At 32.5% G+C, this 18488-nt stretch overlaps 1 long non-coding RNA gene across 1 annotated transcript; it reads right to left on the bottom strand.

The window, feature by feature from the left end:
• Positions 1-577: 577 nt before the first annotated feature.
• LOC136747804 (uncharacterized) lies at positions 578-14281 on the bottom strand. The gene is made up of 3 exons (XR_010816542.1): positions 13973-14281; positions 4717-4837; positions 578-3004 (listed from the first exon to the last, which is right to left on the bottom strand). It is a non-coding gene; the product is annotated as an uncharacterized LOC136747804 (long non-coding RNA).
• Positions 14282-18488: the final 4207 nt, after the last annotated feature.

The following is an 18488-nucleotide window of genomic DNA, read 5'->3' as shown; positions in this document are numbered from 1 at the left end:
AGGTAATACAGAGGAGAACAGTATGTGCTAGCCTATATATTAAGCAATGTCCCAGATCAAAGTAGCCTTTAGAAAAAACTATGTATTGTAGGATAATATATATTGTTGTGTGCATGTTTTTCCCCATTGTCCCTACACTTACAAATTTATTAAAATAATACAAAATATTTTCCCACTATCCATAGACATGCTATTGTATATTGCATACATGTATTTGTTGAAGGAAATATTTTTTTTAATAATGCACTCAAATGTGTGTTAAATAAGGATATTTTAAAGCCTGAAGAATACAACAAAAACACAGAAAACAAAAAACACAACATTGTACCGACAATAGACACATTTAAAAACTCTCAGTTCTTCAACCCATATTTAAAATGCACTGCCCCTCAGCATATTAGTATAATTCATCGTTGTCTAAAAATACTGTATTGTTTAATCAGATAGTTACATAATTGTATTATGTAAACAGCCCCCTTTACTTTATTTTTATAATGGTATTTTAATAATAATTTACAATGGTATTTTAACACAGACCGTAATGTATTAACCCTTTGGAAGAAGAAAGCATACAACATTTCAATAATCAGCACAGGTTTTTATTTTACAATCCACATTATATAAATCTAAATGCCCACACATGACAAACGAACCTTTATTAAAAAAAAAAAATACAATACAATTCTGAGACACTTTTACACGATATATACTAGACCTGTAACATGCAGAGAATTTGAGAATATCTAATTTATCTACTAATCTTCCTGCGTGTAGTTCAACAAGAAAATGTAATCATACTACCACAATCGTAATTGTCCAGAATACATGTATTTACAAGTCAGAATATGAACTTAGAACAACTGATTTTAAATAACGATTAGATCAAAAGTATAGCCATTCATGTACATAGACAGCGCAGTACTACTATATGTTATCTCACTTGTGTTTCAGCTTCCTTTCTCACAACAATTCGGACTGTAAAACAATTAGAATAAAGTATAACATAATAACACATTTCTTAATATATAAAGTAAATGAATTACATTTATTTTCACTCAACATGATGATGTTTTTCATGCTGTTACTAGATGTTTATTCCCTTCCTAGAATCAGCATTATAGGATGCGGACAGCGCGATTCTATATTTAATCTTTGCCTGACACACGCCTGCTGTGTGCGACAATCTCAAGATAAAGTTACTAAGGTGCTGCACCTGTATCCTACTTACATTATAGATGGATTCAAAAATCTCTGTCTGTGTGCTGTTTCTGTTTGCAGGTTTGTGATTTATATAAGATTATTCTTTATGGAATGACTTGAAATGATGTACCTTTGCAACCTCATTAGCTTTTTATTTGTGCTCTAATTGCATTATTGAGATTTTCTTTTAACATACCAATTGAAGTACTGTATGTTTTTTAAGCCATTCATTATATGATTTGACTGAACCAAGTGTCGAGTACGTGATTTTCAAACGGCCTCTAATTGTCTAATGTGGTTAACAATTTAACTATTTTTAAACTAAAAATAATATTTATCTGAACATAAAATGTCTGCAGAATGAGTAATGCCAGATTTGCGCTGCATGTTTGTCTGTGTGCCTAAGCACCGAAATATGTATCTATTAATAAATATACTTTTTATGTAAAGTAATGGTATATTACCCAAGTAGGCAGCTTTTAAAGAAAATACTTAACCCTTCGATAAAGACTGCATCTAAAAAGCGAGCTATTTTAAAATAGCAAACATTATAATTATAACACTTTTATTCCTATATTTGGCAGCCCCTTCGATTTTCCAGTTGAGGATCTTTTATATATTTTGAAGCATATAGCTGAATAAAACATGAGGAAATTAGCATACCTGAAATAAACTGAAATAAAAGTAACTTACATATATTTTAAGTATTTTTTTTTTACAATGTAATGCATATTTATTTAAAATGCTATCATTTTGTATCTAAAAACAGTGTATTAAAAGCCAGCTTCCAAATTTAGCAACGAGTCACAATTTACAGACTATATATTAATATAATTTCAGAGATTTTAACTTAAATGTATATACAATGTAATCACTAAAAACAGTATATTGCTCTGTTCAAAATAGCTGGCTTCCAAAGGTACCTCTGAATCAAAATTGATACTAATATAATTTTAGAGATTTATCAACTAGACCAGTGAGAAAAAAATGTGGTCTATGAATGAGCACATATATTTTTTTCAAACATGTCAAATTATTGTATTCTTAATATTTTAATAATAATAATAATAATAATAATAATAATAATAATAATAACAGAATCTCATAAACCAACATACCAGTAATTGGGGAAATTAAGTTTACCTGTGCAAAGAAAAAAGTGGGAAAATCTGTTGTCATCTACCTAAGTGACAGCTACTTCACTGTAAAGAAATTTCTCAAAGAAATAAACATTGTAAAAAGGACAGTGCTCAACAGAAAGACAATTACATGGAAAACTAACATGTAACAACTTATTTTTTCGTTCTTTTGTGAATAGCCGATATTCCCCTATCAACATAGGGATAATCACTACATTTCTTTCTTTTTTATAACCTTCTGATACAAAATTAGATTTTTTCAAAAGTATAAAATAATACAAGGCTAAATTCAAATCTACCAAATTTAACCTGTAAATTAAAGAGTATAATTTTTAATAGTCCAAATCAGGTTTTTTTTTAAATGCAGAATTTATATTTATGTGCAGTATATACAAAATAGGTCCTGTAAAATCTATATTTGTACATATACGTGTTTCAACTGCAGTTCTTGTCATTTTACTTCCCATCTGCATTTCCCCCCAAATTAGATAGGAATTAATATATCATGTAAACTGTGTGTATGTATGTATGTGTCCATACATTTTGCTGTTCTCCAATTTGAACATACCCCTGCCATCTCTTTCTCTGTCCCTCAGTCAGTGTCATGCTGGGCATTGCCAGGCCCTTCCGTATAAATTCCACTGTGCTGAAATAAGACATTGAATCTGAAAACAAGAAACACATTTCTATCACTCTTAAGCAGCTGGAAATCATGATTAACAAATATATATATATATTTATAGAGCAGTAGTGTTTTCCTTAATTAGTTACACTTTTTTCTCTAGAAGCTTTTCTATATTGTTCTCAATTAATCCCCATATTTAGTGCCATCTTACTGATCTGTTTCCCTTTCAAGCCTGTATCAAGAACAAATGCAGGCTGTCTGACATTTGTCAAGGTTATTCATATAATTATAACAAAAACTATACAGAGCCATTACAACATAATCAATCTAAAAAATGAATATTCACTACTCATATTCTTATTACTGATGTTTAATTGTTTAGAAATGTTAAGCAACAATTAGAAATTATTGTTCAAATATACATGTTTTCTAAATGGGAGCTTCTTAAGTTTAATTTAGAGTTAATATATATATATGCGCACATACACACACACACACACATATATATATATATATATATATATATATATAAACAATATAACGTATATAATTCTACTACCTCATTTAACTGGCAGATTTCTACCTGCCCACAGAAAATTATGTTACTGAAATGTAATTCATATCATTCAGTACATGAGCCTTTAAAATCCATGGTCCTTAAGAACCAGTTAAAACCTTTGAAATATAGTATGGTATATTGATATTAACAAACTAGCCAATATATGTGTGTGTGTGTGTTTGTCCGTGTCATGCCCAGTGATTTATTAGCAATTTCCAGGGACCATGTATTTTTATTTTGTGAATGCAAATGTTCAAAATAGAGTTCCATACATTAATGGGTTAAACTGTCATGTCATTTAGTTGCTATTTGTTCTCTACAATTTTAAAATGTTAATTAATTTAAGAATTGGACAATATATATATATATATATATATATATATATATATATATATATATTATCAATCAGACTATTGCTTTGGTTACTCTATGTATTTCTCCAAGTAGGCCATTGTCACAGATATTTGTGAAGGTATAAAAATGCACAATGATAAGAAAGTACAATGATTAAAGCCCCTTTTTGACTGAAGCACTGATCAAAATGTTTGTACTTTTTCATGACTATACACTTTTTCACATTGCATTTGCATGCATGTGAGTCTGTGATAAATTCAGCAATATTCACTATTCAATATTTTTGTAACTTTGTCTTGTTGGTTTCATTTTAGACTAGAGAGTAAGCCAACCTACTGATTAATATTAATTTCCTAAGAACTTACACTCCTGTACCATAGAACTGTTGTATTAATGCATTAAATATGCAGTAAACCTTTTGGATTTTCTAGATTTAATTAACCCAATGGTAATCAATCATGTGAACAAAGGATGCATAATATTTCTCCTGCTTGAAATAAGAGAAAACCAAAAGAGCAGTATCCAAAAAAGACAATCAAAATGAATAGGTATCTATTGACATGATAAAACCATTGATATATCTGCTTACATAATATCATTGCAGTAATATCATGTTAAAAATACAATCACTATATATCATGCATCTCTTGTCATGATATCTGTTGGGCATTGAAACTAGATTATTAGAACTCCAACAAGAACAATTCTAAATTAAACATCCTTGGTCTGTCACTTTATTTAACTAACTTCTCATCCACCACATAGTAAGCTCTTTTGGATATAACTGAAAAAAAAATGAGAAGGAAAAAACAACAAGGTAGTCACTTGGGATCCTTTACCTGACACTGTGCACAGGAGCTTCTCTGTTCAATTCACCAAAGATGCTATTCGGGGCATGTAATCATCTTTGGTAATTTTCACATTTTTATTCTGGTGACGCCAAGTCTTTCTCATGTTGATCTGTACAAATTAAAGACAGACAGGAAAAAAATGATCCTCCAGTACTGGTCAAATTTAATTGTCTCTTTGTATGTTTTTATAAGTTGAAGGAAAGTGCTATGAATGACCTCTTGTATGAGTACAGTGTATATGTACTTAACACCCTGCAGAATTACACAGCCCACTAAATCTAAACCCACCAAGATTCTTGTTGTTGTAGTATTTTCTTCTCTCTCCCTTAACATGTATTGAAGACTTGCTTATATTGGTAGCTGCTTTTGTATCATAGGAACCCTTGGAATCGAGTCTTCTATCAACAGCTGCTAGCATCTCTGCCAATTGTCAGCTGAAGTTGTTATTTAAATTTTAGGCTTGTGATCTTTGTATAATTTCAGTTCTTAAACTCATTCGGTCCTCTTTACTTTAAGGCTGTATTCCCGCCACATTCTGTTGTAACTGGGTTTTGACTGCTTGCTCATGAAAATGTGTATTATATTAAAACTGATAAAACAACTGATGATGATGATAATTATTATTAATGCTCTCAAAATCTGTAAAAAAAGTATTAATATTAGTTTTACATACATATACTATATGCACCTTTTCTCTCAGAAACAATTGAGAATCCTTATAGGAAGATCCCAACCATTTGACCAAAAAAGTCTTCCTTCTCAGGTTTTCAAAGAACTTTTACACAATAATGAAATAATTAAAACCACATTGCTTTTTGAATATAAGCAATCTGTATAATTTTACCATTACTATAAGACCAGGGTTTGGTACACAATTGAAAACTTTCCTGTACATGGCACTGGCCTTGAAATCTAAACAAGCTAGCCTTGGGTGTTTTTACACTGTTAATACTGCTTTGAACAGGAGATACAAAAATAAACCAGTGCAATAAGATGCCAAAGTACATTACAAGTCCCAATTTTTGATTACTTTAAATGCTACAATACCCCCCCCCCACTACCAACAACACCCCAAACAAACAAAAAAGATCAGTCAGTCATTTTGAAAAGGTTTTGTGATCTAAAGTCACATTCTCCCCCTCAGTTTTCTGAAACCAATTGTTATACTTTTACAAAGTACAAATCTAGCAACTGACAACAGCAGTGCTGGAAACAGGAAACACAAATTCATAATCTTTTGGTTTAGTTTGCTTGTCTGTTTAACCTAAGAGTTAGCTTTGGAAGATTTACTTCAAGAGAGCAAAAACCATTTTGCAAATTTAACACAGATGCATAAACTGCTGGATAAACCCTTCTGGCATTCCCCATTGGTCACTTCCTTACTGTCCCTTTGTCTTGTGATTGTTCAGTGCTGATATAACCCTGATAATGACATAAATGCTTTAAACTTTCTTGCTGAAAAAAGTAGAAAAAAGCATCAATGGCCAGAGTTGGGGGGTGGGGTGCAATCTTTCTAACCTGTTCTTCCAAAATTAAATCACAAGCACAGATCTTTTGTAAAGAGTAGAACCTTCTTGTTTGAAACACAAAAAGGTTTGCAATAGCATGTCAAAAATGTTCTTCCTCCAGAATGTTGTTAACGTGGCTGACTGTATTCTCCTTTCAGGAAGGGCAGAGTTTCTAAACAAATGTAAAACATGTATCTACGGTATGCAGGCAGTCTTGCTCAAAAAGGGCAATATTACTTTGAATCTGAATTGATAGATAATATTCAGGTGACCAATAATTTAGTAGTCTGATAATTAGGAGAGTGAAAAAGCAGTGATTTATTCATTGACACCTATCTTTCTGTCAACACATCTTTTTCCAAGCAGATTATTAAAAATAATAATAGAATAATTCAGTTATAAATAAATAAATAAATAATAAATAATAATAATAATAAAATAATATATATTATGTTCCCTATAGAACTATTGGGAATTGTATTAGTAAAATAGATTTAGTGAATATATCAGTTACTTTTTCTACTGGTATTAGGCTAAACTTGAAGTCAGACATTCTGATAGTTGAATCCGCTGTTTATAGGGTTATTTAACTAAACATTCACTCTTTCAGTAATCTGAGCATAAGAGTTGTTTACAACTTAAAATATACCAAACCTGCCCCTACAATAGATCCTGTTTTCATTTCCCCTCTTGTTGTTATTGTGTTTAAAATTAGACACATCTCTCACTGCAGGATCCAGCAATAAGCCCAATTCTGACGTTATCAATTACTAGCGACTTCCAATTCCAATTCAATAGTAAATTTTCATAGCCAAAAATAACTTTATTATATCAACATTTTGGTGGAGGTGTATTTGTATAATTGGGATATTCTTTTGAAAAAAAAATACAGTAATCTTTTGCCTTAATAGAATAGAATTAATATAGAATTACATTAAAAGTTAACATTGGTAACAGACCAGAATAAAAATAAAATAACATAATGGGAAACCTTGAAACTACTGCTAACATTTACCCTGGTAGTCTCTTGTAATTAACCCATTCCCATTTTGACATTACTGGTGGAAAAAAGTTTACTTTTCCTATCAGTGAAAATTAAGTACTAAAATCCCATGACATTTTTGTCTTTAGACAATGGATCGACTAGCACTGACAAGGAGACCTCTTGCACAATTTCATATCTACAAATATGGGACAAAAAACACATATAACTCAGTATAAAATCTAAGTGCAAGAAAAATAAAAAAGGTATTGTTAAAAGGGTTCCCTTTACTCACTGAAATTCCCATTGCCATTCTCTCTCAAACACACAGATAAAATAAGATGGAATCTGTTTAAAATACATAATTTCCATTAATTGTTTTCTTATGTTATGCATGTAAGTTTAATCTGAATGGATGCACTCCTCTTTTCTGAAAACAAGTCTTGCACTTACAATTACAATTCCACCATAGTTTGTGACGTGTAATAAAGAAAAATGATCAAAACTCTAACAGGGCTTTAAAAACAACATTCCTACATCTCCCTGGTACCATCTGTCCAAAAACAACCAACATATACTGATAAGTAAAACTCAGGAAAATCAAGCTGTTTTGCTAAATGTAATTGTACTACAAAAAGTTTTCCAAAGCTTTACTTTTATATAATGAATCTGTAGTTAAACTTTTAAATGGTTCATTGCAAGTCTACAGACAAGCCATTTTTATATGTTTTCCCCTCCTTGAATATATCTTTGATACAGATTTCTATAATCTCATGATTTGGAAAGTGTAAAGGAAAACCCTTCAAAATGAATCTAAGAAAACTATGCTTCGATAGAAATATACACCTTTTAAAGAAAATGTAACAGTTATACAGCCATGAAACTTTAAATTCCTCTGCCCTCTGAGTCAGAAAGCTATTGGCATCTTTCAGAACCTGAACTAATTGAGACAAGTTCAGGAAGTGTATGTTTGAGGCTGTTTCATCAGTAAGGGTGTTGGTTTGGATGAGAATCGCCCTAAATAAGCTACAAAACTCAACCTAAATTATTTGAAACACTGGCCCTTCCCTCCAAGTGACTGATCCCAATCTTGTTATGATGTTATAGGATAAGCTTAACAGGCGAGGGAAGAATACGATCGCAAGCAATCTAAAAAATGCTACGGCAGATGATTCAAAATGAATGAGCAAAAATAGCCGATGATACACTGCTAAAGCTGAGAGACTGCATGCCAAGTGTATTTGTAGGTGTGATACTATGACTAACAGGGGGAGATGTTTAGATGAGGAAAGTTTTTCACCAAATGCAACTACATTTTCCTCTGTTGCACTTCCTTGTGCAAGCAAACAATCTGTCCTGATTCTGCATTTCTTAGTTATATTCTAGCTTTAAACCATATTTTTCTCATTGTTGCTGCTATTGTATGTATGTTCAGACTCGTGCTCAATCATATTTTTAGAGGTAAATTCAGAATCTATAACCTACCATTTGCCTAACTTTCTGTTATTATAGACAAAGCAGAACAGGACAGTCAAAGTGGCAGTTGATGACAATGAAGTTTTGACAATGTGTTTCATTCAATTGTTTTATATTTAAACAAATACCAAACAGATGAAATCACCTTTAATAACAGTGTCTGTAAATACCAGCAAGGATTTCACACAACAAAATGCATTCCAACAGAACTGTGACAAAGAGTTTGCCTTGGCAAATAGGCTGAAGACAGATCAGTCAATTTGGCTATAGTTGCTTATATGTGATCCAATGTAAAGGGGTGTTCTTTTTCATAATGAATGTATATTTTATTTTACAGCTGATTCAATTAATCTTTGTGTAGATGTAGTGCATTCCATGATATCCTGCCTTTTTGAGAAAGAACACATATTAGCAAGATTTCAATCACAAATAGATGCTGGTCAGTCAGCTTTATTCAAAAGACAAAACATGCTAGTGAATTTATTTAAGTCATGTTACCCCACACAATATCAAGTTTGAATTAAGTTACAGTAAAAGAGGGAGACTTCAGACATAATCTCCCTTGATATAATTTTACCAAGACCTTTCTGTTTCTACTGTGATTTTACTGTCAACATATTTACAGGATATATATATATATATATATATATATATATATATATATATATATATATATATATACACTCACCTAAAGGATTATTAGGAACACCTGTTCAATTTCTCATTAATGCAATTATCTAACCAACCAATCACATGGCAGTTGCTTCAATGCATTTAGGGGTGTGGTCCTGGTCAAGACAATCTCCTGAACTCCAAACTGAATGTCTGAATGGGAAAGAAAGGTGATTTAAGCAATTTTGAGCGTGGCATGGTTGTTGGTGCCAGACGGGCCGGTCTGAGTATTTCACAATCTGCTCAGTTACTGGGATTTTCACGCACAACCATTTCTAGGGTTTACAAAGAATGGTGTGAAAAGGGAAAAACATCCAGTATGCGGCAGTCCTGTGGGCGAAAATGCCTTGTTGATGCTAGAGGTCAGAGGAGAATGGGCCGACTGATTCAAGCTGATAGAAGAGCAACTTTGACTGAAATAACCACTCGTTACAACCGAGGTATGCAGCAAAGCATTTGTGAAGCCACAACACGTACAACCTTGAGGCGGATGGGCTACAACAGCAGAAGACCCCACCGGGTACCACTCATCTCCACTACAAATAGGAAAAAGAGGCTACAATTTGCACAAGCTCACCAAAATTGGACAGTTGAAGACTGGAAAAATGTTGCCTGGTCTGATGAGTCTCGATTTCTGTTGAGACATTCAGATGGTAGAGTCAGAATTTGGCGTAAACAGAATGAGAACATGGATCCATCATGCCTTGTTACCACTGTGCAGGCTGGTGGTGGTGGTGTAATGGTGTGGGGGATGTTTTCTTGGCACACTTTAGGCCCCTTAGTGCCAATTGGGCATCGTTTAAATGCCACGGCCTACCTGAGCATTGTTTCTGACCATGTCCATCCCTTTATGACCACCATGTACCCATCCTCTGATGGCTACTTCCAGCAGGATAATGCACCATGTCACAAAGGTCGAATCATTTCAAATTGGTTTCTTGAACATGACAATGAGTTCACTGTACTAAACTGGCCCCCACAGTCACCAGATCTCAACCCAATAGAGCATCTTTGGGATGTGGTGGAACGGGAGCTTCGTGCCCTGGATGTGCATCCCACAAATCTCCATCAACTGCAAGATGCTATCCTATCAATATGGGCCAACATTTCTAAAGAATGCTTTCAGCACCTTGTTGAATCAATGCCACGTAGAATTAAGGCAGTTCTGAAGGCGAAAGGGGGTCAAACACAGTATTAGTATGGTGTTCCTAATAATCCTTTAGGTGAGTGTATATATATATATATATATATATATAGATACAGTTAGGTCCATACATTTTTGGACAGTGACACAATTGTCATCATTTTGGCTCTGTACACCACCACAATGGATTTGAAAGGAAACAAGATGTGTAGACTTTCATCTTTAATTTGAGGGTAGTTACATTCAAATTGGGTGAACGGTGTAGGAATTACACCAATTTTCATGTGGGTCCCCCCAAATTTAGCAGCTCAAAAGTATTTGGACAAACTAACATAATCATGAATTAAATTGTGAGTTTCAATACTTGGTTGCAAATCCTTTGCAGTCAATGACTGCCTGAAGTCTGGAACCCATAGACATCAGCAGATGCTGGGTTTCTTCCCTGGTGATGCTCTGCCAGGCCTGCACTGCAGCTGTCTTTAGTTCCTGCTTGTTCTTGGGACATTTTTCTTCAGTTTTGCATTGTCTCAGAGAGATAGCAAAAACATTAGGTGTGGCCAAATCAACTATTTGGTACATTCTTAAAATTCTGTTTCCTTTCAAATCCATTGTGGTGGTGTACAGAGCCAAAATGATGACGATTGTGTCACTGTCCAAATAGTTATGGACCTAACTGTATATCAAGTGTGTGATTGATTGATGGAATAGAAAGACTTCTTTTGATAGACATATACTAATTATTGCCCATTCAATACACCAAGGAAACCATTTTAAAATTGATATCAAACTTTTTCCAAAGTAAATACATAAACAAAACAAAAAAAAACAGGTGAAGCACAGCCACCTTTTTGTCTTTGTATTTTCAGACCAGTCCAAATCCAAAAGTGAGGTCTTTATGTATTTGGGGGCTGTCAAAAGTTTCTTCCTTTCTTCAGGAAGAAAAAAACTCAAAGCTATTGTAAGAATAAACAAAGAGTGCTGCGAAAAGCAAAACAATCAGTGCCTTTTTCCCTATATTAAAAACTTACGAATTACAATACATCACTTTACAAATTTGGCAAGGTATTATTTTGGCCAAAATTAAGACAATTATCATAATTACCACTCCTCTAAACACTTTTGAATCAAGGTACTGTGTATGAAAGCACAGAAACAACTGTCACTATTTTTGTGCCTCAGGGCTGAGAGGGCCCTCTTACTCACACGACTTACACCATGACAAAATGTCTGATAACCAAATGACAGCCTGCCATTGGTTTAGACCAGTGGTGAGCAAGGGGCTCAGTGGGCTGTAAGTCCTGCTGTCCAATAACTGATTGCCTGGGCCAGAAGACCCCTTTTTAGCACAGTTAAAAGCCACAATTTTAATTTAAAAAGAGCAAAATAATACAGTAAATAAATATCAACAATCTATTAAGGGATTCAAATTGATCATTTTAAAAATATTTTTTTGGGTGGGAGGGTGGGGGTGGTCGTTGGCCACAAGTTGATGCATTTTGTGGCCCGTGGCCTGTGGGCTGTGGGTTGCCCACCACTGGTTTAGACTATTACCTTGGAGTAGCAGCCTGCAACTACAGAACTGAAGCTTTGTTATGTGTATTATGCAGCAAATACTTTATTGTTACCCTTGTGTTACATTATGCAATAGGGGGGAGGAAAGTGAGTAATATGGGACGCAAATGAAGGCCCATTTTATGCTATTCTAGGCCGTGCATTTGCGTAGTCTTTGTTTTCTTTGTACACCATTAGGTCCGTGACGTCATTTGTAAACACATACAGGCTGATTTCAATACCAAACCTGGCTCAACATGGATTATTCAAAATACATTATAAGAGCAATACCCAGTATTGAGGAGAAATAACTGGACATTTATTCCCCATATTTATTTTTATTTCAGATTACATTTTAGAGATTGACTGAGCAATATACCAGGTCTCTCTTTTCGTGTGTGTATATATAAATATAACATCTTCATGTCATAGATTTAGAATATGAATATGAAAAAAGCCCTGTCTGTTTGTGTTAACCAAACCAAATAAAATTAAAATTGGAAGTGTTGGAATTGGAAGTGTTGCTTTTTACAGAGCAGAAAAAACAAAATGAACAAATCCAGACTACCATTCAAAGACTTGCAAATAGCCATCTTTCATGCTTAAACATATATGTCCTAAATTGTTTGACAAACAAATGTTTTGTTCAGCCGTTAGTATCCTGCCAACAAAATGTAAAAATGTCTACACCACTAACTAGCTCTAAAATGTTGTCTAGATTATTATTATTTTTAATGCGTAATAACCATAGTAAAGTACTATATACCCTGATCCTTCGTTACTATCATTTGAAACAACATGATTAAAATATATCTGTGCGTCTGGACTACCTAAATGTCTAGTGAATTAAATGTATTTTTGACGTCGATTTTGTTATGCTGGCCAAGCTCTGTTGATTAGTAATTAATGAGACTCTTCAGAATTTATTTTCCTGTTGATGAAAATAAAAACATAATACGCACCCTGGCTGGGACACAGCTATGAGCACATAGACAACGAGCAAGTCCTATTTAGTGCATGCATTAAAAGCCTCAAATGTGACGCAGTTTAGTACTTTAGAAAAACAAAGAATACCAAAAAAAACAAAAAACAATTTTTGAATATTTCAAGAGTGCTTACAAGCTCTAAGGCAGATCACTGATAATAGCAATTTGGTGGAGTTTATACACTGTTTCTGAAGGTTCAGTATTACAGCTTTAAATGTCAACAATACGCAATGGTTATATCATCTGTTTATACACACAAAACATATATATATGCATGCATGCATGTGGCAGGTTTATGTTGTGCTTCATTTGTGCTACATGTATAAATAGTATTTGGCAACAGGAAAATTACTATGTGGATGAAAGTGAAATGAAAAATCAATAAACATTTTGGATAATTCCGTACAACACTTTTGTTTAATGTGCTTATAGCACATGGTCACAAATAGGTTGTTTTTAAATTGGTTTTGAGTTCAATTATTGGTTTTACAGGCTCAGGAATTATGCCCGTTATTTTGTAAATACAATTGTGTGGAATTTATCAATGTATGTATGGCTTGGGTTCCTTCATAAAATAGAAAATAATAGACAAAATGTGCTTTAGTTTGTTTACTTGGTCCAGTTCGGTAACTCTCTAAGCAGAACTTAATTCTGTATACATACAGATCTGTAAAGCAATGATTTCCACAAAATTCAGATGCCAGACATTCTTCAGGTTTCTACATTCCTGAATTACAAAGTAAATAAACATAGCTGAAAACCTGCATTGTGAAATTTGTACCTTTGTACTTCTGTCCTCTGTTTTTATTTGCCATTATTGTGTATTAGTGTTTATTAGACAACCCAGCTGTCTCTTTCCTGACATAATTACTGATTCTCAGGCATGTTACGGACATTTTCCAAAAATAAAAAAACTGATAATTACCTCTGCTGGTTTCTATGGCTCCACAGTACTGGCTTTATGCAATAAAAAATAAAAAGGATGAGAGGATTTAAACTCTTCAGCAACATTTATTTGACACAATATTTAGAGAAGACTTTGTTTCTATTTTCTAGAGTTATATAGTTGCCTATAGCTATAAAATGACTTAGTTTTGAATAAATTATTCTCTGAAAAATACATTCTTCATGTCAGGAGTGTCCTGGAGAAAGACATATTGTCAACTAAAACTAGTCATACTGATCTGATATAGAAAAAGAAGAAACTAAAAACATCAGCAAATTATTTAGTCTATATTAAATATAGATTATTAAATATAAATTAATACATACATACATAATACATTGCTGTTACATTGATATGTATTTAAAAAAGCACCTGGGAAAAATATAAATCTTCCCTTTTTAAAACTTTTGGGATCTTGATCACAAAAACATCACTGTATGTTTGAAACAAGAGATGAAAACCTACTGATCAACAATTCCTTACTAAACTATGTATTGTATAATAAGGACATGATAACTGCTTATTTGGGAATGAGGAAGGGGAGAAAAAAAGAAGGAAAGGATATAGTTTGGATTAAACTTTAAAAAGTTCAAGGACCATTATATTGGCTTATCAACAAGCCATTACAAAAATCATGGAAAATGTCATAAAAAATATTAATTTCTTCAAAACAAAAAACTTTTATTTGGTCAACCAAATTCAACTACTCTCTTTGGTAATCTTCTGATTTATAAATACACAATGGAAAAAGCAGCTCCAATTTTTGACAGTCTTAGTCACCAGTAGACATTTTATGTAAACTCATAGTCTGCTGAACAGATGAGCTATAAAGAGTTTTGTTTTGAAGAATCAGTTGTCTCTTTTTTAATGAAAAAATAAATATTTCAGCACTATTTCCTGTGTTTAGAAAATTCCTGCCCAGTTTCAAGTAGATCAACTTGGGATATTTTAATTATGAATCTTAATTATGAAACATGTGAATGGTGTCTATATTTGCATTGTATTACTGCTACAAGTTGGCAATCAGAACAAAGACTGATAGAAATACGAAAAAATGTAAGACCACTCTAACCTTGCCCCACCATTTGACTATAAAGGCTGTGCATTTCGATCCCCAGTACAATGTGTTTAAATGTGTGTGTGTGTGTGTGTGTCCTTGTGTGTGTAGGTATCTCACCATTGTGCAGACTGACTTTGCTCAGAGGACCTGATGCCTTATCCCACATATCTGGAAGCTGTGGTAGGAATTTCCAGAGTATAAATCATAATAAATACTTTAATAATTCAATTTAGCTGGAATACACTTCTGTCACATGAATAATAATATATTAGCAGTAGTATTTTTATTTGTATTGTTACTTGTATGTAACATTTTAGCTGTTGACTTTGACTTAAATAAGATTTCATTCATCCTAGCCAAAGACTACAAAATGCATATGATCTTTCAAGTGAATAGTTTGGCTGAAATCTACATGGGGACACAAATGCACCTGTGTCATTTCATTGGAAGTCTGGCACTGGACCATTGGGTGGATCTCTGCTGATCACTGTGTTTGGTTTAAAGCTGGTTAACTGTGAACACGGGAAATTGTATGTACAATTTTTTTCAAGAATAAAATCAGGAGACTCCTGACAAAATAAATACTAAACAGACTAACTGACTAGGACTATGTATTTAACCAGTGGAGTTGGAAACTCCTTTTCATCAAAGGGAAAGTTTTTTTTTTTTTTTTCATATTTTGGGGGCGTGTTGCTGCCATAGGATTATTTATTTATTTATTTATTTATTTATTTATTTTTGCGGTGCGTGTTGTTGCCAAAAAAAAAAAAAAAAAAAATGTAGTCCAAAACTATTTGTAGTTCTTATGGGTAACAACACGCCTAAAAAAAAAAAGTATTTCTTTTTTTGGGTGGCAGCAATACGCTTCTGTATATATCCATTTTGGTATATGATTTATTTTTTCTGCTATATAACATATCCACTTTTTTTTTTATTGAATGGCCCCTCATAGGTATAGGCTTCTACAGATATATCAAATTCTCTGGTGGCATACTTCTCACTTGCATACTTGTGTTGACGTCCTACCTCTTACCATCTTTTCTTTGTTGCTTGTTGCCCACAAGGTGGGTTCTGAGCTGGAATTAGACCCACAAACTTTTATTAACAATGCAGCCTCATTTTTATCTTGTTCTGTATTGCAGGTCCCAGTCTGACTGGTTTCTAGGCATACATAGCAGGACATGTTGGTGCAGACACCAATTCTCCTCAGCCTTGACTTTGTGATCATCAGTAGACCGAACACTCCTGGCTTGTCTCGGTATTCTTCTCCAGGTTTCATACATTCACAGGAAATAGCAATACAGATATAAATTATGTGTTATATATAAAAAGGAACGTATTTTATCAAATATGTTCATAAGAATTCATCAACAGCCCACAAGACAGTTCTTAATTGTTAACATGAATGGTATTTTTAAATAAAGCAAACCAACCAGACACATATTTGTTTGTTTTGTAGAGACAGGGAATATGGTTGATCAGATACCTTATTAAGACCTAATAAACAGTGTACTCAATTCATCTGTAAATTTCCACAGAAGCTAATAGCATTTATTTTCCATACATGTTTTAGTTTTTCCATGGCTTCCTGCTGAGTTCTGTAACAAATGCTGTTACAATGTGAAAAAACTATTCTGATCTCTGTGGCTAGTGTAGCCAGGGTTTTTTCTAATGCATGTTACACATGTTTTTCATGTTATGTTTTATAAGATGTTCTGTGGTGAATTAATAAAGACAAATATAAACAGATATGTCAATTTTAAATGGGCAGAAAATGGTGTCTTAATATTTAAGGGAAGCCTTCTACCTTATCTACATTAGCTGTGTCTAGCTTTACTAAAGAAAAAAAATGATATTTGAGAATGTGGTTGCAAATATATTTTCTTTATTTTTAGGAAAATCACCAAACTCACTTTTTAATAGAGTTAAAATTTTAAGTGAATAAAACAAAAATATTATTATTATTATTATTAATATTATTATTATTATTATTATTATTATTATTATTATTGTTTGTTGTTGTTGATTTTGTTGCTTTTGAGTGCATCAAAAATGCTAAACTGAAAAGGCATTCATAAACACATTTGTCTAGTTATTGTATGTCTGTCGTATTTATTTAGATGTTTTTATAAAGAAACAAAAATCTAATCAATTGAGCAGTAATGCTGTCACCGTGATTTGAATAAAAAGCTTTAACAATTTTAAATGAAACTCTTTACAATGTAAGAATACACGAGGAGGTGAAAGTCTTTACCATTTGATGAAAACACATGAAGAAGAACATATATTAATTAACTATATTATTCTATACTATTTATTATTATTATTATTATTATTATTATTATTATTATTATTATTCATGATTTAAGTGTTTGGATATTCAAGAGGCATGATATTTTAGTTTAGTTAAAGCCAGATGCTGTGTGAAGTTAAAAAGTTAAATGTTAGGGTGGGGGTATTGAAATGTAAGTGTACATTTAAATGTAAGTATTTAAATTATATTACAAAAGGGTTATACTAGGGTTATAATATCAATAATTTCTGGTTGGGGGGGAATACATTACTTTGTTGAGTATTAGGAGTAGAAAGATTTTGAAACAAGCATTAAAACTTGATCCATTTGTTATGTTTTATTATTATTTCTTTCTTTCTTAGCATACGACCTTATCCAGGTAACTGTTTATGGTAACTGAAAATAATAATAATAATAATAATAATAATAATAATAATAATAATAATAACAATAATAATAATAATAATAATAATAATAATATTATTATTATTATTATTATTATTAATACATAATTTAATGCTTGTACATTTATTTCACTTAGAAGAACAGAGAAATGTATTCTATTTCACAGGTTTCTATTTTAGGTCTATAGTTGTGTATATGGGTTCATGGATTATGAATTATGTCTCCCAACTCCAAACCTTAGGTAACATAATTTCATGTTTTTTTCTTCTGAATGAATCATGACCAACGGCATATATCCTTAGAATTTAAAAAAAAAAAAAGTTAATTTCAGTATCCTTTGAGAGGTCTTCTTATGGGGAACCTAACTGATAGAAAATCATATATTGAACCCCATATTTATTTAACAGTACGGCAGTTTATTTTCACATCACAATAGTGGCTGCAGTTGTCCACATGACGTGGCAAAGTAAGTCAATGTCATTGGCACACTTAAGCCGCAGAAATAAAAGTGTCAACTACCTTCTAAGCTGTAAATAAATGCCATGATATATTTGAAATATATTGAAAGTTTTAGAATATCAAACAGTTTTTTTTTCTCAATCTCAAAACAGACCATCACTAATTAATCCTTGGTTCATTTAACTAACCCCAAAATTCTTCAGAAGTTTTTTTGCAGAGCAACTTAGGTATAAAAGCATTATATTAATCCCCAAATGTTTCTTCTATTAATCATACCT

Source organism: Amia ocellicauda, chromosome 4, assembly GCF_036373705.1.
Source record: "Amia ocellicauda isolate fAmiCal2 chromosome 4, fAmiCal2.hap1, whole genome shotgun sequence".
Lineage (NCBI taxonomy): Eukaryota > Metazoa > Chordata > Actinopteri > Amiiformes > Amiidae > Amia > Amia ocellicauda.
This window is presented reverse-complemented; position numbering and strand designations above follow the sequence as displayed.